Consider the following 22,114-nt stretch of genomic DNA (forward strand, 5'->3'; position numbering starts at 1 on the left):
AAGATCAAAGGCGGTTCCCCATGCAGATACCATGTGAGCGATGTTTTCAAAGATGCTCCGGCACTGGATTAGGCATCCCAGGAGCGAAAGCGGCCCAGGCAGGGGCTCAGCGGGGAGGCCGCACAGAGCTCATCTCCTCCCGGCTGCAGTTCAGCACAAGTAGACTCTGTAGTTGTGTGGCCAGAGGGTGGCGCAGCAATGAAACGCACTGCTCTTTGAGGCAATTCCACATGGGAGGGTTCCAGGTTCAAGTCCTCAGACCTCCCTGAGTAGGCCTGGCAAGCAAATACCCACCATGATCTTGGGCTGGCTTAAGGCTGGGGGTCAAACGGGGAACCAAGACCCTGCTGGGAGTGCTGTCTATCCTCCTGTCTCTCTTGCTCATGGAAGGAATAAACTTAAAAAACTTAAGAGTCACACGCAAAAAAATAACTTGAAAAAACATTTTTTAATTTGCTGTAGGGCGCATGGGCTCCACCAGAGAAAACCACAGAGTGGGGAGTGAGAATGCACCTCCAGGAGGTGTGGCCCTCCCACAATCCCTTCACCGTTCTTCTCTTGTAACTTGGCCACGCACGCCAAAAGCTGCTAGTCTGGGGCCATGCAGTTGGCCATGTGGGATCCGCTGCCTTAACCACGTCACTGACGGGCCCAGAAAAGAAAAACGTACATCAATAACAACTGACTTGACAGAAATCACAGAGGAGAGGTCAGCAGGTGGTATGGAGGTTAAGGCGCTGGACTCCCACGTGGCCAACCACAGTTTGACTCCCAGACCTGGCAGCTTGCTTTCTCACTTTCCCTCTCTCTCTGTCTCTCTCTGGTGAGCACACATGCTCTATAGCAAATTGAAGAATAATAATAATAAATTAAATCATTCATTTTTTAAAAGTATTTACTTAATAAAATGAAACCTATTTTTCAAAAATTGGAGGTTTTGTCTCAAAGGAACGTCTAAATTCAGTGCCCTATTGAATTGTCCTGGAGGCATGAAGACTGGAAAAATGATCTGACTCATATTATAGTTTACTGTAAGCATTTATTATTACTTACTAAAAGCCCTCAGGTTGGTAGGCATGTAACAAGACTCTGTGTTTTTAGAAGTAAGAGTCATGCTGTCATCTTCTGCATGTTTGACTTAATTTAAACTTACTATTTCAATGTAGTTTCAATAGGCATTGACTGCTACTGTCTGGTTGCTGATGCAACTCTAAGGGGAACGACAGGCTGCAAGGAGACCCAACTTTGTTAAGTGCCCCAGCCTTAATCATTACAGGGATTTTCCTGACTCATTTGTTCATTTGTCCACTTATTTTAATTTGCCAGAGAACACCAGAGAGAGAGAGAGAGAGAGCGAGAGAGAGAGAGAGAGAGAGAGAGAGGGAGGAATCACCCCCGGGGGGATGGTCATGCGCAATCCCTTCTTCTCCATTCTCCTCTCAGGGTTTCGAGCATGTATGTACACACTCCTGGTATGCATCTCATGCTGCTGAGTCCAGGACTCAAACTGCTCAGTTGGCCAGTGGGACCTGGTCACCTTAACCACCATGCCACCAGCTGGCCCCTGACTTATTTAATAAAAAAAGGGCAACACCACAACCTTGTGGTTTTTTTCTTCTTCCAGGCTATCAGGAAGATAACATCCTTATATTTTGAGGTCAGATATACAGCCTTCATTCTGAATGCAGTAACTTCAAAAGTAGACATATAAACCGAATGTTTCGGTTGGAATAGACAGTGGGCTTGTTTGTTTGTCTGTCTGTTTTTTAGAGAGAGATTTTGCTATAGAGGGCATGCACTCGGTGGCGAGACAGAGACAGAAAGTGAGAAATCACCCCCAAGCTGCAATCCCCTCTCTTCCATTCTCCTCCTGAGACTTAGAGCACACACAAACACACACACACACACACACACACACACACACATGCACACACACATACACACGCACACACATACACGCCCTGCATGAGTTTCAAGTCTCTGGGTCCAGGACTCAAACCATGATCGACCATGTGGGAGTCCAGTGATGTAGTCATTACACCATCCACTGGTCCCCAACAGTGTTGTTTTTATTAGAAGATTGTAGACAGAGGTTCAAAATAGCCTAAGAAAAACACTCAAGATTAACTCCACAAAAATGTATGATATTCTGACACTGAATAAACAGAACAGAGAAAGAACCTCTCACACAAAAATTAAAATGATCCAACGTCATATACTGATACTAATCAATGAGCACAATCCACTGACCTCGCTACAAAAGAAAATCTACATTAAAGCCAAGTAATCTGGGGGCCAGCAGATGGTGTGTAGTAGTCATGTCACTGGATTCCCACATCGTCGACCGCAGTTCAAATCCCAGACACAGTGGCTTGAAATATCACACCAGGTGCGCATGCAGGTCCCAAGATTCCAGGAGGAGGATGGAAGCAAAGGGACTGCAGCATGGCCATTCCCCCCCACCCCAGTGTTTATGAGGGTGATTTATCTGTCTGTCTCTCCAGTTAGCACATACACCCTAAGGCAAACAAAATAACCTGGACCTTAAGGATGTCAATACCATGGGCCTTGTTCCAAAGAACATTCTTTTAAACTTTTAACTCCGTGAAAAACAGACGCGCGTCACCTCCTGCAGCCAATGAGCCCTGACTGATGGGACCGAGGCAGCCGCCCCCATGTAAACCTGGCAACAGCGACAGCATTGTCTGTGCAGTTGGTCCGCGGTTCACTGCACAAGGGCCTCTTGCTGTCACTCGCTCAGGAGTGTTCTCTTGCAACAGGAGCTTACTTTACGACACTCATGGCCACACATATCCAACCATTTTCCCCAGCAATGCCGATCTGAATCCTTCCTTCCCTCTGTCTTTTTTATTAAGCACCATTCCTGCCTCAGGCACTCCCTCTTTCTGCAAACCAGATCTCGGCAGGAAACTAAGCATTGATGTTTTTCTCTCATCCCATCCCAATCTGGAGATTCTCACTTAGAAAAGCCTAAAAGGTAAGGAACTGATAGCTGAAGTCACTGCTACTGCGAACTGACCAATGGCACCCGGAGTTGTGGCCCCAGCACCCTCATATTGGCCAGTGACTTCACTGTCCTGGTCTCTTCAACCAGCAAATGAGCAGCCCAATGAGCTGACCTTGAAGGGCCTTCCGAGGGCGAAGGTTTTGCTTCTATGAAATACACACGAGCAAGCACACTAACTTGAGAGGATATGGACTGGCAAGCTAGAGTAGACAGAATACCAAGAAACGCCCAATGCGGTTCGGTTCATTTGAAATCTTGCATTTTCTCAGGAACTCAACTAACTCAAACAGCAATTTCCAAGTCCACTATTAAATGCTTATTGGAAGATTCATAAATAGTTCCATAGGTCATTAAATTTTACACACACACACACAAACACACACACACACATCTTCCATTTACATTTCCACCTAGGTTTCAGAAACTGGGTTACATAAGGCTGCCCAGCTTTCTCAATTATCTCAGACTCTTAAGTGCCACCCGTGCGCTGTGAATTTCCAAAGGGTAATCTGAATATAGCCTCTTCCCAAACTTACCTACCACAGAATCCTTTTTCACAGGACAAATCCTGCAGATCCAGTGTTCCCAGAAATACAGAAGGTAGGGACCAGCAGTTGGCATAATGGCTCTGTCACTAGACTCCCATGTGGTTGACTGCGGTTGGAGTCCCGGACTTGGCTTTAACTCATGCTGGGCTCATGTGCATGCATGTCCAAGATCCCGAGAGGAGAATAGAGGAGAGGGGATTGTGGCCTGGCCATCCCCCCGGGAGGTGATTTCTCACTTTCTGTTTTTCTCTCTCTCTTTCTGGTGAGTGCATGTGCCCTAGAGCAAAAACCTCTCTAAAAAATAAAAAAATAAAAATACACAAGGTGACTGTTGTGCTCCTCAGTTAGGTGTCCCTTCTGAAGACAATGCAGGGACAGAAAGGGTTGCTCAGGGCACCAGAAGGAGCCTCTGCTGCAAATGCTGCTGCCAACTAGGTGTTTGCACTAGGCCTGGTCTTTCCGTCTCCCCAGACCCCACTTCCTTCGCAGTTATCAGGGTCTCGCCTCTCCCCCACCCAGCATAGCTCCCCGCCATGTCAGTCAGGGCTCTGCTCTCCTGTGCCTAAGCTGTGCAGAAGCACCGACCCAGAGGCCGCACCGTAACTCACAGCCTTCACTTCACCATCAACCCGATTATCGTGAAAAGGGCAGGAGGGCTATCCTGGAGTGGGTGCGTAGTGAAGAGAATTCTAACACACTCCAGATTTCCTTCAATATCGATGTAACTTGCGAAAATGAACCATCAAGTCTCTTCCAGCTGTTCTCTTTCCATAGAAATGTCCTAATGAGCAAATGACAATTAACCAGATCCTGGAAATTAGAGGAACAGTATTCTTTGAAATTAAAAACAAAGTTTTTCTGATAAGAATTACTGACTGAAATACAGTTAACATGTTTGTCACTTTCAAAAGCCACAAATGAATTTCTCTGAAAACCCCAACGTCTTTAAAAAAAAGAAATCCACAAAACTGGGGTTCTGCCAAAACGTGAATGTTACAAAACCATGTGCTGCCTGCTACTCTTTATGTTTTATATTAATTCCTAACACAAGGATTAAGTTTTCAGGAGATCTGAAATCGGAAGTATCAGCTGTGGATTCAAATGCTGGCTATAGCTGGGGAAAACTAAGCAAGTTACATTTTTCTTTCTTTTTAAAAACATTTCTTTCTTTCCTCCCTGAGAGAGACACAGAATTAAAGAGGGGGGCAGGAACTCCCGGCTGGGCCCTCCCAGTGCAGTCCAGCCCTGTCTCAGTCAGGATCATCATGGGCGTTCACTTGGACCCAGAACCTTTCCCTTGAGGGCCCAGCTGCATTACTAAGGGCACCCCCCACTTTTTAAAAAATAATTTATTCATTCATTTATTTTTTTTTAGTTTGACAGAGAGAGAGAGACATGGGGTGGGGGAGTGAGAAAGCAAGCCACCAGGTCCGGGACTTGAACTGTGGTCAGCCATGTAGGAGTGTTCAGCGCCTTCACCACCATGCCACATGCTGGTCCCACCCACCCCCTTTTTAAAAGGTTTCTTTTTGGGACCAACAGATGGCATAATGGTTATATCGCTGGACTCCCATGTAATTGACTGTGGTTCGAGTCCCAGACCCGGCAGCTTCAAACATACCAGGTGCAAGTGTGTGCATGCCTAAAATCCTGAAAAGAGAATAGAGGAGAAAGAACTTCAGCGTGGCCATCCCCTCTAGGGAGCAATTTCTTGTTTTCTGTCTGTCTCTGTCTTTCTCGCAAGCACATGTGCTCTACAACAAACGTCTCTCTCAAAAAAAGAAAAAATATGAGTTTCTTTATCTCATCGCCTAATCCATTAAGTGGTAATACATGATTGTCACAAGCAGTATTAAGAGAAAGCTGAAGTCGCCTAGCAGACTGGAACTAACTACCCTAGTTCCAATCAGGTTTGGCTGAGAGCGACAGGAAACCCAAAGTACCAGCGGTGACACACAGGATGTTTTCCCCTTTCTTGAGTAAAGCCCAGAAAGGCTAGTACGGCACTTCGTGTCTCACTACCCTGCACGTAAGACCTTAGCTCGGTAGTCTATGACGGTGACATCCATGGTCCACACAGCAAGATGGCAAAGTAGAAAGGGCCAGGTTGGAGCACATGTGGTTCCTTACAGAGGGTCCCGTACAGGGCCACCTGGTAACTTACCTCCCAGCATTTTAACCAGAATTTAGTCACAGGGCCATAAAAGTTGCCGAGTGAACCAATTATGACACAGAGTTCCGGTTACTACACAGCGGACATTAAAACGCTCATGGAAAAAATTGAATTAAAGTATGAGTTTATTTTGGTGTAAAAAAATGACAATGTATGCAGCTTTGGCACAATGTGCATTCTCTGCAAACCTTCTGAAGAGCCCCGCCCCCCTTAGAAGGAAGGGTGCAGATGTATCTGGGGACAGCCGGCACAACTCATTCCCATCTCAAACAGCCTCATCTCTGAGGAAGACATGGCTGCCACCGTGCACACTCCCACCGCTCGGCTGTGCACGCTGGTGCAGCCACGCCAGTTACCAGAGGCCGACATCCACCCCGAGTGGCTGGAGTCCCGCGCTCCCCACCGGTTAGATATTCTGAAGACTGCCCTTGCCTTTGGGAAGCCCCTCCTTAACACTCCACAATGAACACGGTTTCCTTTGTGGCACTAGTTTAGGATATAATTTTTCCCTAACTAGTTTTCTTTCCTCAAAAGTACAGATCTTAGCAACTTGCTTTAACAAAAAAAAAAATTGTTTTTTTTTTTGCCTAATTTACAGGGTTCAGTTTTCAAAAAGAAATATTTCACTATTACTCCACAGGCACTCTGTTTTGATGGCGTGGTCTGCTGGAAGCTGAACTATGGAGACATGATGGCAACAGAAAGCAGCTCTGTCCTGCCACTGTGCACACTCCCACACTGCTGGCCCTCCCCACCTCCTCACCGAGAGCTGTGAGCCAAGGGTGGGGGAGGAGAAAGGGCAGCATGGACTGCGAAGCCCACACCCTGTGCATGTGTGACGTGACCCGTGGGCGGCGTGTGTTAAGCAAGCCCCCGTGCACGGCTATCCAACTTACTTCAACTCAGTAAAGACCAGCACTCCTCGTCTTGAAAGGCTGGAGCTGATGGAGCCACACCAGACCCAGAATGATCCCTCCTCAGGCTCATCTGTCTGTCCTAATTATCTCCAAGAGCTCCACTCAGCATTTCCTAAGCTGTGTCTTACAGTGTTAAGAAAGGCAGCGTGGGAAGTACTAGGAATATTTTTCCCCTAAGATATATTCAATTGTGTAAGTCAAACGGTTTTTCAAAGCTTTTGCTGCTGCACAATAACCAGCCTGTAAGAACTAGGGTGCGCCGGCCGCTGGCATGCTTAGAGGTCGGGTGGGGGGGGACGTGATGACACATGGAGCCAGCCTTTCTCACTCAGCTGTGGCATTCCCTTCTGAACACCGTATTCAGCCCCCTGCACACCCTAGGGATGGTTCTTTCTTTCATTACTTCACTGATTAGTATTTTTTACTAATAGAAACACGTATTAGCAAGGTTGACAAAGAAAGGGGCCTGCAGGGAAAAGCTGGTCTCTTTCACCCATCTCCCTCTCCCGGTTCCCTTCCCAGCAGGAGCGGTTCTCGCTGTGTCCTGTGAATCCTTCCAAGTTATTTCCCAACATAAATGGTGTAAATACATCCTGTTTTACACACGAGGATGCACTTCCAATATCCTATTCTTTTTTTCATTTCCAAAAGCTTAAATGTAAATCTTTTGCGGGGAGAGGGTCAGCATTCTCTGTAACACTTGCTAGTCTAAATTGAACAGTGGCATTTACAGTTCTATTTAGGTGTCATTAACTATATGTACGCCATCAAGTAATTTTTTTTCCAATTACCCACTTCAAGTAATCTCCTAAACCTTAAGCCATCCCAGTACTGATTTCCTTTCCCCACAATGAACTATGGAACAAGGACTCTCCACAGATAGCTGGAGGGCTTGTGTCTTCAGAGAAAGGGATCAAGAAGCGAAGCGGGACAGACGCGGAAGTTCAAGCTCACCACTCATGCCCCGAAGCTGGTGTGTGCCCTGGGACTAGTCACCTCGTCCCCCCCTTCACCGTGGAAAAGTCACTGCATTTAATAAGGAAAGTAACTCAACAGTGTCCAGCACAGCAGTGCCCACAGGACTTCCCATAATCATGGAAGTGTCCCCTTCTATACCATCCAGCAGGGTGGCTAACAGGGAGCAATAGAACCAGGCTGCTGGTACAACTGAGGAACCAAATTTTTAATGTCATTTAAATTTAAATAGCCTCCGAAAAAGACACCAGCCCTTGCTATAAAACGGAGAACCATGAGCAGCTGTGTGCGTGTGCGTACGTAGGATAAGCCGTGGATGGAGCCCAAGTCCACTCCCGCACCGTCTTAGCATACCCAAGGCCAAGCGGACCAGTTTCAAAGATAATGTGTTTAGTTAAAGTTGGAACAGCATGACGATGTGTTGCAGTTACCTCTAAAATCTGAAATTAAAATCGTTTTGGTTTACCAAAGCTGTATGTTGGATCATGCACTCTGTTTTACATTTTCCTGGCATGGCACTGTGTGTGGATCACACTAAATTAACAGTTTCCCTGTTAGGTGAAAGAGAAAAAAAACAACAACAAACTGCAGAATGGTATGTACAGTTATGCCAACTGTGCATGCACGTGAATGTATTTTGTTTATGAACAGACCTCACCTAGAGCAGCGGTGCTCAGCACGGCACTCTGGCGACGGAAACCGTCTGGGTCGGCACAGCCTAACCTGACGGCCACTGGCTCTTGAGCGCCTCAAATACCTAGTACGACCGAGGGACTGAATGCTTAATCTCATCTCACTTCAATTAATTTAAGCTTAAATCACCAGTAACTACTAACTACCGTAAAAGATGGTACAAGTCCAGAAGCATAAACTCCAACCTGTTAACTACCTCGGTGAGATTATTTTTGGACGGAGGGAAACGAATGATTACTTAAGCTTTGTCTACACTACCATATTGCTGTATTTACTGATTTCGTTTTGTACCACTGGCACGAGGAGTGCATTAAACAGACAGGAAGGGAAGGTGTCTTAGCTGGCTCGGGCTGCTCTAACGAAACACCAAAGGCTGGGTGGCTTACAGGCCACATCCTTGTGTAAGAGATGGATGTCTAACAGTTCCAGAGGCTAAGAAGTCCAGGATCAAGGGGCTAGCAGGTTTGGTTCCCAATAAAAGCCTTCTTTCTGACTTTGCTGTGTCCTTATAGGAGGGGGAGGGAGAGGGAGGGAAGGGGGGAAGAGAGGGAGAGAGAGAGAGAGAGGGAGGAAGAGAGAGAGAGACAGCACCCGAGTCTTTCATCTTTTTTTGACAAAGACACCAATCCCATCATGGGGCCCCACCCACACAACTTCATTGAGGCTGAATTACTCCCAAAGGCCCTACCTACACATACCATCACAGTGGGAGCTGGAACTTCCACATATGAATTTTAGGGGAACACAAACATTCATAACAGAAAGAGAAATGGAAGGTTCCTTCGCCATGGTTGGTTTTGTTTCTGCACTCCCTTCACTTACCTCACAAGTACTCTAGACATGTTGCTATTTGGCCAAGTCTCTGGATCTTAGGATATTACAAATGCCAGCTTAAAAATATGCACTAGTGATTCAGGGTCTTGCCTTTTACATGATCTCCTCATGCCCCCAACAATTGAACTGAGCTCTGTAGCTCTTTAACAGGCCAAGCTGCAAAGGACGTCTCCCCTGCCCCCCCAGCCACGCTGGCTCACCGCTGGGTGGCAATGAGCAGAACTGCCTTACAGTGCTCAGGCCCCGGAGTCCCCTCAACGAACACGGAACGCGCCTAGGGCCAGGGTCACACTACCCCAACACACTCCTCTGAGGGATGGCGGACCCTGGTGGAGCCCTTCCTTCCTGTTCTCAGCTAGGCTTTGTGAGACTTCCTTCTCCCTAACCAAGCACTGCTGAATTTGTCCTGGATCTAGGGACCGTGAGGAATCTTCGCCGCCTGAGTTTAAGCCTGACTCGCCAACGCTTGACAGTTTCAGATTCAGGCACTCGTCTACCTGCTGCTCCTAACGTGTTCTCTGTGAATATTTCCATCTTGTTCTGCTACTTCCCACCAGAACGCCCCAAGGAACGCTCAGTGTGCCCTTTTCCGTAAGGGTGAGAAAATCCCTTGGGAAACTGACTATGTCCCTGATTGCTCTTGACCTCAAATACAGTGGTGGTCTTTACCTGGGAGATCGGAGCCATCATCATGACTATGAGCTATTAAAATGACAAACCCAGGGCCAGCAGGTGGTGTGGTGGTCAAGGCGCTGAATCCTACCTGGCCGATTCCACAAACTGAATCCCAGACCTGGTGACTTGAAAAACACATTGGGTGCATGTGTATATGTACCCAAAATCCCAAGAGGAGAATGGAGAAGGAACTAGGACATGGCAATCCCCTATGGGGGGGGGTGCTCTCTCACCTTCCCCCCCTCCCCGTGGGGGGGGGTCCCCTCCCCCCTCCCCCCCCCCCCCGCCTCTCTGCAGTGAACACACACATGCCCTATGGAAAAATATCTTTTTTTAAAGAAGAAGAATTATTTATTTCATTCCATTTGTTGTTATTATTTTTTATTTTGACCAGACGGAAACAGAGAGAAAGGGAAAGCGAGAGAGAAAGGGAAAGCAAGAAAGCAAGCAGCCAGATCTGGGACTCGAACTGCGGTTGGCCATGTGGGAATTCAGTGCCTTTAACCACCTTGTCACCTGCCAGGCCCAGGAAAAAGATTAAAAAAAAAAAAAATCAGAAGTCCCAGTATATCTTTCCCCTATTCAGAAAGGCCCCCATGGCACTGGGAGCAAAACACAAACTGTCCATCACACCCTTCTATGGACAGTCCTGGGCCGTCCAGTGTCATGTCCAAATGCTCTTTCCTTGTCACCCACTGCCCTCCTGACATGCTGGGGCTGACAGAGCTGTGCCTCTGACCTGCCCAGCACATTCTCACCTCAGGGCGTTTAAATCCTCATTCCCTGTGCCTGGGATGCTCTTCCTCACTTCCCTCAGGACTCTGGTTAACTGTCACCTCCCTCCTCAGAGAGACCTGGTGAAAGTATTGTGACCTGTCACCCCATTTTCCCTGTGTCTCTGCTTAGTTTTATTTTTTAATTATTTATTGAATTTTACTTATTTATTCATTCATTTTATTTTAATTTGACCAGCGAGAGACACACAGAGAGAGAGAGAGAGAGAGAGAAAGAGGGAAAGTGAGAAAGCAAGCCACCAGGTCCAGGACTGGAACCACGGTCGGCCATCTTGGAGGGTCCAGCGCCTTCATCACCATGCCACCTGCTGGTACCCTCTGTTTAGTTTTTTATGCTGCCTCATAGCATTTATGATCATCTGACATCGCTCACGTGCCTGTTGCTTTACGAGGCGCCTCCCACACCGGAACGAAGCTCAATACAGGCCGCGTTCTGACCCGCTACAAACCGGCACCTAGAGCGATGCCAGGCTGGTGGCAGCCCTCAGCACATGACAAAGTTGTTCCCTCAGAGCCACCTGAGAATGGCTCATCTACCAGGGTAGACCAAGCAAGAGGAGGCGCACTGGGGAAGAAGGCAGAGATGCTTAGGGTCAGGACATGTGAAGTCGAAGCTCTCCAAAAGGAGCTGAGGCCCGGCTCACAACGGCACTGCCAGGCCAGGGCAGCAGCAGCTGATTCCTCCGAAGGACGCATACAGGCCAGTTTCCAGCTCACCGGAACGGATACAGCTGGATGACACGATTATCTTTAGTGACTGAGTAAGTGGCTTCTATGGACCCTCTAGGACAGAAAATTCTGATTTTTTTCTTTTTCCCTTTCAGTGTGGATCACTTCAAATCTACGGTGAAGTAGTTTAAGGCGTATGTTTGAAGCTGGTTCTTAAGAAGGTAACAGTGGGGCACTAAAAACGTTTTGTAAGGCATATGTTACATATGAGAATCATAGTTACAATAAACCATTACCAACTGGATGAAGCCAGGATCATTTTCAGGCAATCCCAGTTATGTACTGAATGTAACCCATGGAGAAAGAAAAACAGTGAAACAAATGACTTAATTTAGCTGGTTAGTTCTCCAAGCCTTCCCTATAAACTTACAGCTAATATGTAACAGGTAAATATTCTATTCTTGTATCTTTTTTTTTCCTTAATTGCCAGAAGGCACATGTGCTTGTCAGAAAAAGATAGAAAGTACCTCCCAATGAGGTCCATTACAATCCCTTATCCTCCACCTCCCCGTCCCATCAGGAGCTGGGCACAGGCATACTCCGCCAGGCATGTTTCTCATGCTGCCAGGGCGATTCAAACTGTGGTAGGTCACGTGGAATTTGGCTCCCTTAACCACTATGCTAGGAGGCCGGCCTATGGTCTTATACACTGAAATCTACCATCAGCCTTTCAAAACAGCTGCGGGGAGCGCAGACACACTGTCCCAGCACTAGGTAACAGCCGGACTTTGCAGCCCGCCAAGCCTGGACTCCATTTCCCACTCTAACATGCTGTGAACGTGACCTTGAGCAGATGACTGCACTTTCCAGAGCCTTGGTTTCCTCCTCTGCAAAATGAGGCTAGTAACAGAAACCTTGCAGGATTTCAGATTGCATAATATGAAATTATGTAAATAAAATGCTCGACACAGACTTTAACAGTCTTTTTTTTTTTAAGAGAGATTTTTGCTATAGGGCGTGTGAGCTCGCTGGAGTGACAGATAGAGACAGAGACAGAAAGTGAGAAATCACCCCCGAGGGGAAGATGGCCATGCCACAATCCCTTCTCCTCCATTTTCCTCTTGGGTTTTGGGCATGCACGCACACACACCCAGTGTGAGTTTTAAGCCTCCAGTTCCAGGTCTCGAACCACAGTTGACTACGTGACTGTCCAGTGGTGTAACCATTACCCCATCTGCTGGTGCCTACAGTCTTTATGATACTAGGATTATGTGTTAAGATGCTTCTTTTATGATCAGAAGGGCAGCACTGCATCACCCTTAGAATCTTTGCATCCCCAAATGCTGATCTCTGGAACTAAATAATTAATAAATCAGTATGTTTTCTAAATGTTTTTATGTGAAAGCCAACCCAAGAGGTTAAGACAAAGAAGATAAGGAGGAATGAAATGAAAGGAGTCAGGGCAGCAGGTGGAATGAGAGCATTTAAACAGAACAAGGGCCAGCAGGTGGTGTGGTGGTCAACCCAAGAGGTTAAGACAAAGAAGATAAGGAGGAATGAAATGAAAGGAGTCAGGGCAGCAGGTGGAATGAGAGCATTTAAACAGAACAAGGGCCAGCAGGTGGTGTGGTGGTTAAGGTGCTGAACTCTCACGTGGCTGACACCAGTTCAAGCCCTGGATCCAGTGGCTTGGAAATCATGTGAGGTGTGTGTGCACATGTGCCCAAAATCTTGCGAGGAGAATGGGAGAGAAAGTCCTACAGCATGGCCATCCCTCCCTGGGGGGAGGAGTGATTTCTCACTTTTCCTTTCTCTCTCTCCAGTGAACACACACACCCTATGACAAAAACCTAAAAAACAGAAAGCAATGGGAAGTCAGCAGATAGCGTGGTGGTTAAGGTGCTGGATTCCCACATGACTGTGTGGTTCTAGTCTTGGACCTGGTGGCTTGAAAATCACACCAGGCGCACGTGCATGGAAGCCCAAAAACCCAAGAGGAGAATGGAAGAGAAGGGATGGCAGTGGCCATTCCCCCCAGGAGTGATTTCTCACTTTCAATTTCTCTGTCTCTCTCCATCTTTCTCCTGCAAGTGCACCACCTTAAGTTAAATAAATAAATAAATAAATAAATAAATAAATAAATAAATAAATAAATAAATAAAGGAACAAGAGGAGAATGGGCAGCAACCCCTCCCACAGTAGGGAATAGAACCAGCTGCACAAGGGATCACAGAACAGCTCTTGAGGCATACTGGGCAGAAGAGGGGGCCAGAACCGTCACCTCACTGCCCTCAGTGCTCAGCAAGGGTGATGCTGACCTCACTGACGACGACGCTTTGAGGACACTAATAGCAAAACTGACCTACCAGGGAAATTCCAGCCCGCTTCTAACCAGAAAGCTCCAAAACTTTCCCCTGCAGGCATGCAGAACAAGTGCTGGGAGACTATTTCTGCAGCGAGCACGATGACTCAACAGCTGAGAGAGGCGGTTTGTGTGTGCAGCCTGGCGTGTGCAATAACCAGCACAGCACCTAGCGAAGGCCAGGAGTCCTGTGGCCCGTCCAAGCCCCGACACACACGCAGCTCAAAGGCGCCAGGTGCCTGTTACCCCACGAGAGACTGCAATTTTCCAACAAGGTTTTTTACTAGAAAAAAGTCAGGGCTGGCAGGTGGCATGGTAATTAAGGGTACTGGACTCCCACATGGCCAAATACAGTTCGAGTCCCAGACCTGGCTGCTTGCTTTCTTAAAAAAATTAAAAAGTAATCTGTACTTGCTTGTTTGTTTGTTTGTTGTTTTGCTATAGGGCATGTACGCTCACTAGAGAGAGACAGAGAGAAATCACCCACAAGGGGATGGCCACACCACAATCCCTTCTCTTCCTTTCTCCTCTCAGGACTTGGGGCACACACACACATGCACTGTGGTGTGTTTTTCTAGTTGCTGGATCTGGAACTCAAACTGTGGAGTCAGCACATGGAATCCTGCACCTTAACCACCATGACACGAACTGGCCTCTGTACTTGACTTTTGATAGGAGTTGGGCTGACAGAGATAAACCAACAAAGATGACTGAGAAACAGTAAAGGGAGCAGGAAACCAGGAGGCTATCAGGTCTAAAGGCTAAGGGACAGAAGGCAGCTCGTGGAAGTGGGACAGAAGACCCTGCCGTGGGTGTGCAGAGGACAGGAGGGGAGAGGAAGGCAAGATGACCACTGCAGAAACCCCTTCCCGAGTCTACGAGTGAAGAACAGGCCAATCCCTGAGGATGAAGGACCTGGGGAGAGGAGGGATATTAAGTTTGGGGAGAGGGTGGTAAGAGACGGAGCTCCCATGTGCCAGCCTCTCCTGTTCCAGGCAGTGCACCAGTAGACCACACGGAAGGGGAGGAGGAGAAGCAGGCACAGGTCCGAAGACAGTGGACAAGGCTCGTAACGGTCACTACGACTCAAGAATCGGGACCAATAGATGGCACAAGGGTTACATCAGTGGACTCCCACATAGTCGACTGAAGTTCGAGTGCAGGACTCAGTGACTTAAAACTCACACCAGGTGCGAGACCAGCAGTTGGTGTAATGGCTATGTTGCTGGACTCCCACGTAGTTGACCACGGTTCGAGTTCCGGACCTGGTGGCTTAAACTCACACCAGGCGCATGTGCTTGCATGCCCAAGATCCCAAGAGGAGAATGGAGAAGAGATTGTGGTGTGGCCATCCCCCCTGGGGGGTGATTTCTCGCTTTCTACCTCTCCCTCTCTGTCTTTCTGGCAAGTGCAGGCACCCTATAGTAAAAAGTTCTCCAAAAAAAAACAAAAACAAAAACAAAAACCTCACACCAGCTGCATGTGCATGTACACCCGAAATCCCAAGAGGAGGATGGAAAAGAAGGGATTGCAGCATGGCCATCCCCCATGGGGGGTGATTTCTCGCTTTCTGTCTCTCTCTGTCTCTCTGGTGAGCGCATGTGCCCTATAGCAAAAAAATAAAAAATAAAAACAAACAACAACAAAAACTCCAAAACCAAAAAAAGAATGACAGCCAACCAGAGGAACACAGCCCAAGGCTATACAGTGTGAGGGTGATTTCCTGAATTTCATGAGACTAGGCACAGTCATGTGAGGTGTGTGTGCACATGTGCCCAAAATCTTGCGAGGAGAATGGGAGAGAAAGTCCTACAGCATGGCCATCCCTCCCTGGGGGGAGGAGTGATTTCTCACTTTTCCTTTCTCTCTCTCCAGTGAACACACACACCCTATGACAAAAACCTAAAAAACAGAAAGCAATGGGAAGTCAGCAGATAGCGTGGTGGTTAAGGTGCTGGATTCCCACATGACTGTGTGGTTCTAGTCTTGGACCTGGTGGCTTGAAAATCACACCAGGCGCACGTGCATGGAAGCCCAAAAACCCAAGAGGAGAATGGAAGAGAAGGGATGGCAGTGGCCATTCCCCCCAGGAGTGATTTCTCACTTTCAATTTCTCTGTCTCTCTCCATCTTTCTCCTGCAAGTGCACCACCTTAAGTTAAATAAATAAATAAATAAATAAATAAATAAATAAATAAATAAATAAATAAATAAATAAATAAATAAATAAATAAATAAATAAATAAATAAATAAATAAATAAATAAATAAATAAATAAATAAATAAATAAATAAATAAATAAATAAATAAATAAATAAATAAATAAATAAATAAATAAATAAATAAATAAATAAATAAATAAATAAATAAATAAAGGAACAAGAGGAGAATGGGCAGCAACCCCTCCCACAGTAGGGAATAGAACCAGCTGCACAAGGGATCACAGAACAGCTCTTGAGGCATACTGGGCAGAAGAGGGGGCCAGAACCGTCACCTCACTGCCCTCAGTGCTCAGCAAGGGTGATGCTGACCTCACTGACGACGACGCTTTGAGGACACTAATAGCAAAACTGACCTACCAGGGAAATTCCAGCCCGCTTCTAACCAGAAAGCTCCAAAACTTTCCCCTGCAGGCATGCAGAACAAGTGCTGGGAGACTATTTCTGCAGCGAGCACGATGACTCAACAGCTGAGAGAGGCGGGTTGTGTGTGAAGCCTGGCGTGTGCAATAACCAGCACAGCACCTAGCGAAGGCCAGGAGTCCTGTGGCCCGTCCAAGCCCCGACACACACGCAGCTCAAAGGCGCCAGGTGCCTGTTACCCCACGAGAGACTGCAATTTTCCAACAAGGTTTTTTACTAGAAAAAAGTCAGGGCTGGCAGGTGGCATGGTAATTAAGGGTACTGGACTCCCACATGGCCAAATACAGTTCGAGTCCCAGACCTGGCTGCTTGCTTTCTTAAAAAAATTAAAAAGTAATCTGTACTTGCTTGTTTGTTTGTTTGTTGTTTTGCTATAGGGCATGTACGCTCACTAGAGAGAGACAGAGAGAAATCACCCACAAGGGGATGGCCACACCACAATCCCTTCTCTTCCTTTCTCCTCTCAGGACTTGGGGCACACACACACATGCACTGTGGTGTGTTTTTCTAGTTGCTGGATCTGGAACTCAAACTGTGGAGTCAGCACATGGAATCCTGCACCTTAACCACCATGACACGAACTGGCCTCTGTACTTGACTTTTGATAGGAGTTGGGCTGACAGAGATAAACCAACAAAGATGACTGAGAAACAGTAAAGGGAGCAGGAAACCAGGAGGCTATCAGGTCTAAAGGCTAAGGGACAGAAGGCAGCTCGTGGAAGTGGGACAGAAGACCCTGCCGTGGGTGTGCAGAGGACAGGAGGGGAGAGGAAGGCAAGATGACCACTGCAGAAACCCCTTCCCGAGTCTACGAGTGAAGAACAGGCCAATCCCTGAGGATGAAGGACCTGGGGAGAGGAGGGATATTAAGTTTGGGGAGAGGGTGGTAAGAGACGGAGCTCCCATGTGCCAGCCTCTCCTGTTCCAGGCAGTGCACCAGTAGACCACACGGAAGGGGAGGAGGAGAAGCAGGCACAGGTCCGAAGACAGTGGACAAGGCTCGTAACGGTCACTACGACTCAAGAATCGGGACCAATAGATGGCACAAGGGTTACATCAGTGGACTCCCACATAGTCGACTGAAGTTCGAGTGCAGGACTCAGTGACTTAAAACTCACACCAGGTGCGAGACCAGCAGTTGGTGTAATGGCTATGTTGCTGGACTCCCACGTAGTTGACCACGGTTCGAGTTCCGGACCTGGTGGCTTAAACTCACACCAGGCGCATGTGCTTGCATGCCCAAGATCCCAAGAGGAGAATGGAGAAGAGATTGTGGTGTGGCCATCCCCCCTGGGGGGTGATTTCTCGCTTTCTACCTCTCCCTCTCTGTCTTTCTGGCAAGTGCAGAAAAAGTTCTCCAAAAAAAAACAAAAACAAAAACAAAAACCTCACACCAGCTGCATGTGCATGTACACCCGAAATCCCAAGAGGAGGATGGAAAAGAAGGGATTGCAGCATGGCCATCCCCCATGGGGGGTGATTTCTCGCTTTCTGTCTCTCTCTGTCTCTCTGGTGAGCGCATGTGCCCTATAGCAAAAAAATAAAAAATAAAAACAAACAACAACAAAAACTCCAAAACCAAAAAAAGAATGACAGCCAACCAGAGGAACACAGCCCAAGGCTATACAGTGTGAGGGTGATTTCCTGAATTTCATGAGACTAGGCACAGGTGTAAGGTTTTCTCTAACACAGGTTGGCAGCAAAAGGAAAAAATGGTAATGAGGTGAAAGGCTTTGGCAAGAGAGTGGTTTAAAATCTGGCCCATGGGGGCCAGCAGTTGGCGTAATGGCTATGTCTCTGGACTCCCACATAGTTGACCGCGGTTCAAGTCTCAGACCTGGTGGCTTAAACTCACGCTGGGTGCATGTGCGTGCGTGCCCCAAGATCCCGAGAGGAGAATGGAGGAGAAGGGATTGCGGCATGGCCATCCCCCCTGGGGGTTGATTTCTCGCTTTCTGTCTGGCGAGCACACGCGCCCTATAGCAAAAACCTCTAATAAAAAAAAAAAAAATCTGACCCATGGATCCTAAACTGAATACGGAGGAGAGTAAGTGTGAGAAGGAGCTGACGGGCAGGCACAGAGGAAAGGAGGGAGCAGACCAGGTCTCCATGGACAGAAGAGGAGGCAGGGAATAACTATGTGGCACGGCAGAGGGATGGGACAGTGGTCACACAGGCAGGATCTGACTGGTCTATCACAGTTGGATGCAGACAGGCAGAGAGTGGGAGTGGAGGCACAGAGGGAGGAACGGAGGAGGAAACCCCTGGGGCTGAGGAGCCGCCAACCCCAGCAGTCCAGGAAACAGACCACCCTGGTCCAATGAAATCGGGATAGGGTGGAAACCAGGCTGGGATGATGAGGTCAGTGGGCAGCACTGTCTCTTTCTCTGTCTTTCTGGAGAGTGTACCTGCCCTATAGCAAAAACCTCTCTAAAACAAAAAAAAAGAAAGAACAAATAAATCAAAGCATTACCTTGTTTATAATTCATCTTAGTTCAAAAAATAATTTAAGACAATAAAGTACTGCCTGAAATTTCAAATATGTAATTTAAATGAAACAAAATTAAGGGGATACTTTAAACATGAACAAATACCTGCTTTTCCAAAGAAATTCACTGCTAAATGCAATCGCTTCGAAAAACAATATAATTTCTACATAAGCCAATGTGCTTCCCCAAATAACACACACACACACACACACACACACACACACGTACACACTAAGTCTTCAAAAAATTCACGGAAAACACATATTATGAAAAAACATGTATGGAGTTTAAATGTTTTTATACCAAAATAAATCCATCGTTTTTAAAGAGATTTTTGCTATGGTGCATGTGCATGCACCAGAGTCACAGAGAGAGGCAGAGAGAAAGCAAGAAATCACCCCTCAGGGCAGATGCCCACCCTTCCACTCCATCCTCCTCTCAGGATTTTAGGCATGCACACACATATACCCAGTGCTGAGTTTCAAGCCGCCGGTCTGGGACGTGAACTGCAGTCATCCATGTGGGAGCCTAGTGACATAACCATTGTACCCTTACCATTATGCTGGTCCCGCCTAAATGAACTCAAACTTTAATTGTTTTTCTATGCATTTCTTGAAGTCTCTTTGTATATATGTGAACATTTCTTTCAGAGAAAGTGTGTTGAAAAGATAAAGCACTATACACACACACACACACACACACACACATGCGTCCCAATGGGCCAGAGTGGTGTGGTGGTTAAGGTGCTAGACTCCCACATGGGCAGCCAGGGTTCGAGTCCTGGATCTGGCAGCTTAAAAACATACCAAGTGTGTGTGCATGTGCAGAATCCTGAGAGGAGAATGGAGAAGGAGGAACTATGGTGTGGCCATGTTCCCTGGGGGGTGATTTCTTGCTTTCCCTCACTCTGTCTCTCTCTGTTTCTCTGGTGAGTATATGCTCCCTTTGGCCAAATAAATAAATAACTGTACAAATAGCATATGTCCTAACTATAATTAAATATTGGGCTTTTTTACTTATTTATTTCAAACGAAAAATGAACACTGTGATTTCAGTCTGGCAAGAACTGCATTTGAGAGTTATTAAAATCTCCAAACACATACCTTTTAGTTCCTCGTTTTTGTAATCACTGCATAAGTGGTTGCCTAGGAAACCTCCTGACAGAAGAAGAGGCTCAAATGATTCTCATCTTCGAGCCCGCAGGTCTGACTCACCAACCTTCGCGCCCACAGAGCGGGTTATTAGAGGCAGATATTTTTGCAACCTGCATGACAGGAAAGAAAAACAATGGGTGAGTAATTACTTATTTTGAATATAGCTTCCTAACAAAAGAAAAGTAAAGAGGCTGGGTCTCTATTCACATCAAATTTAGAAGAGAAATATGTTCTCAAATATAGCCACATAGTCTATTACCGTCAGGTCTGGGTGGAGGGTTGTTTGCATGGCAATGTGTTGACATGACAGGGAGTAAACACCGTGATAGAAGGTAACAGAGATGACGCTGGGAGGGCAAGACATGGAGACACCGAAGAATACGCCAAGGCATTATGACCCCCACAAGCACTGCAGACCTTACCCCGGCTCTGGTTCCCCGACTTTCCTTAAGTCTAGTGACACCTCTACCCAGAACACCAGGACATCCTCATGGAACAGTGACAAGAACCCAGATCTACTCTCCCGCGTGCCAGAGACATGGCCCAGGTCACACATGCGAAACTGTGTAGCTTGGGGGAGGCACCTGTGCAGGCTCTGGTTCCCACTGACCTGGGCTGAGCAGAAATACTGAGGATGCTGAGGTCAGCTGGTGTCTCTGCTCTGAAACAGTACCAGAGGGCAGGGATGCAGCCAGGCCCGGGAGGCCGTACAGGCTGGGCCCGTGACTGCAGGCAGAGTAGCCCTTTACAAGGGCCTCGGACTGACTACTTCTCAGCCTCGGATCTCAAATATCTTTTCATCATCTCTTAACAATCATCATTTACTTTAAATTCAAATACTTAAAACCACCTCTTCTGAAGGAAAAGCAGCAACTAATTCCCACCTCCACCCCCACTCCCCCACTCCCAGCTCTGCTTCTGCCTGGGAGCTGCTCTAGGGAGAAGGGTTGCAGGAAGAGGAGGCAAAGGGAAAGAAAGGCCAGAACTCCTCACCCTCACCCTTCTCCCCTGAATAATTAAGGTACTCTGCTAGCTACTACCTCTGCTGCTCCAGTCTTACCCTGCAGCAAGATTTTTCTCCCTATTTAAATCACCCACCCTTGCCCTGAGGATACAAATTCAAACTCTCCTAGGGTTAGTGTTGAAAGCTCTTCACCTGGGACTCCCTGAAAAAGTCCCCTATGCCCTTCTGTGACCTCAAACCTGTACATGAAAAACAATCCCACACTTGGTCTAGGACAGAACCAAGGGCTGGCTATGTATTATAATTCACAATACCCTGCTGGGAAGACTTGAACAGCACTCCAGTTAAAAGTGCTTTTTTCCTATGTAATTTTCTAACAAACTTGAAGGACATTAAGACTGGCTCTGGGAAGCTTATTAAATGCACACCCAGTGAGCTGTGAACTCTAACCTCCCAGTTAGGGCCTGAAGCTTTTAACCAGACATCCTTTCTGATGATAAAGTCATTATTCTTCTTTCTTATAGTAGTCCCTACCAGAGTGAATCATTACATTAGGGACCTTTCTCCTTGCACTGCAAAACTGTAAAGAAATGCGTTCCCAGTAAACTAAATGTTTTCTTTCACAAATGTGACCTAACCTACTGCAGTCCTTCTGCCCTGCCCTGTAACACACCTTGGTCTCTGGCCTCTATGGGCCTTCAAATACACAGCAACTGCCCACCAGGGAACATCCATAGGGCCTGACATCTCCCCTCACTACCCTACTTCCGCCTCACCCTTTGGGGTAAAATTCTTTTTTTTTTTTTTTTTTATTATTATTAGGTTTTTGCCATAGGGCACTTGTGCTTATTGGAAAGAGACAACGAGAAGGAAAGTAAGAAATCACCCCCCAAGAAGGATGGCCATGCCACAACCCCTTCTCCTCTATCTCAGGATTTGGGGCATGCATGCACATGTACCCAGCATGTTCCTCCAACTACCCAATGTGAGATGCAAACCACAAAGTCAAGCATGTGGGATCCAGTGTCTTAACCACCCACCATCTGCTGGCCCCAGTACTTGGCGATGTTATGTCTGTATTTCTCACCCCCTTCTAGAGCCTAAGTTAAGATAAGCACGCGATAAATGTTAGCTGAATGAACGAACAGTAGCAGCCTAGTGCAGCAGTCAACCTGCCCGGCCAAAGTGTCATGTTCTT

General features: G+C 47.1%; 1 long non-coding RNA gene across 3 annotated transcripts in view; it reads right to left on the minus strand.

Moving 5' to 3' along the window:
* LOC114009732 (uncharacterized) overlaps nucleotides 1–22,114 on the minus strand; it is a 234,030-nt gene that overhangs the window by 120,819 nt on the left and 91,097 nt on the right. For all 3 annotated transcript variants that reach the window (XR_003551118.1, XR_003551117.1, XR_003551119.1), the window contains exon 3: nucleotides 19,902–20,062. This is a non-coding gene — a long non-coding RNA (uncharacterized LOC114009732). The remainder of the gene's footprint in view (nucleotides 1–19,901; nucleotides 20,063–22,114) is intronic.

The sequence above is a fragment of the Tupaia chinensis genome, unplaced genomic scaffold, assembly GCF_000334495.1.
Source record: "Tupaia chinensis unplaced genomic scaffold, TupChi_1.0 Scaffold000610_1, whole genome shotgun sequence".
NCBI lineage: Eukaryota > Metazoa > Chordata > Mammalia > Scandentia > Tupaiidae > Tupaia > Tupaia belangeri.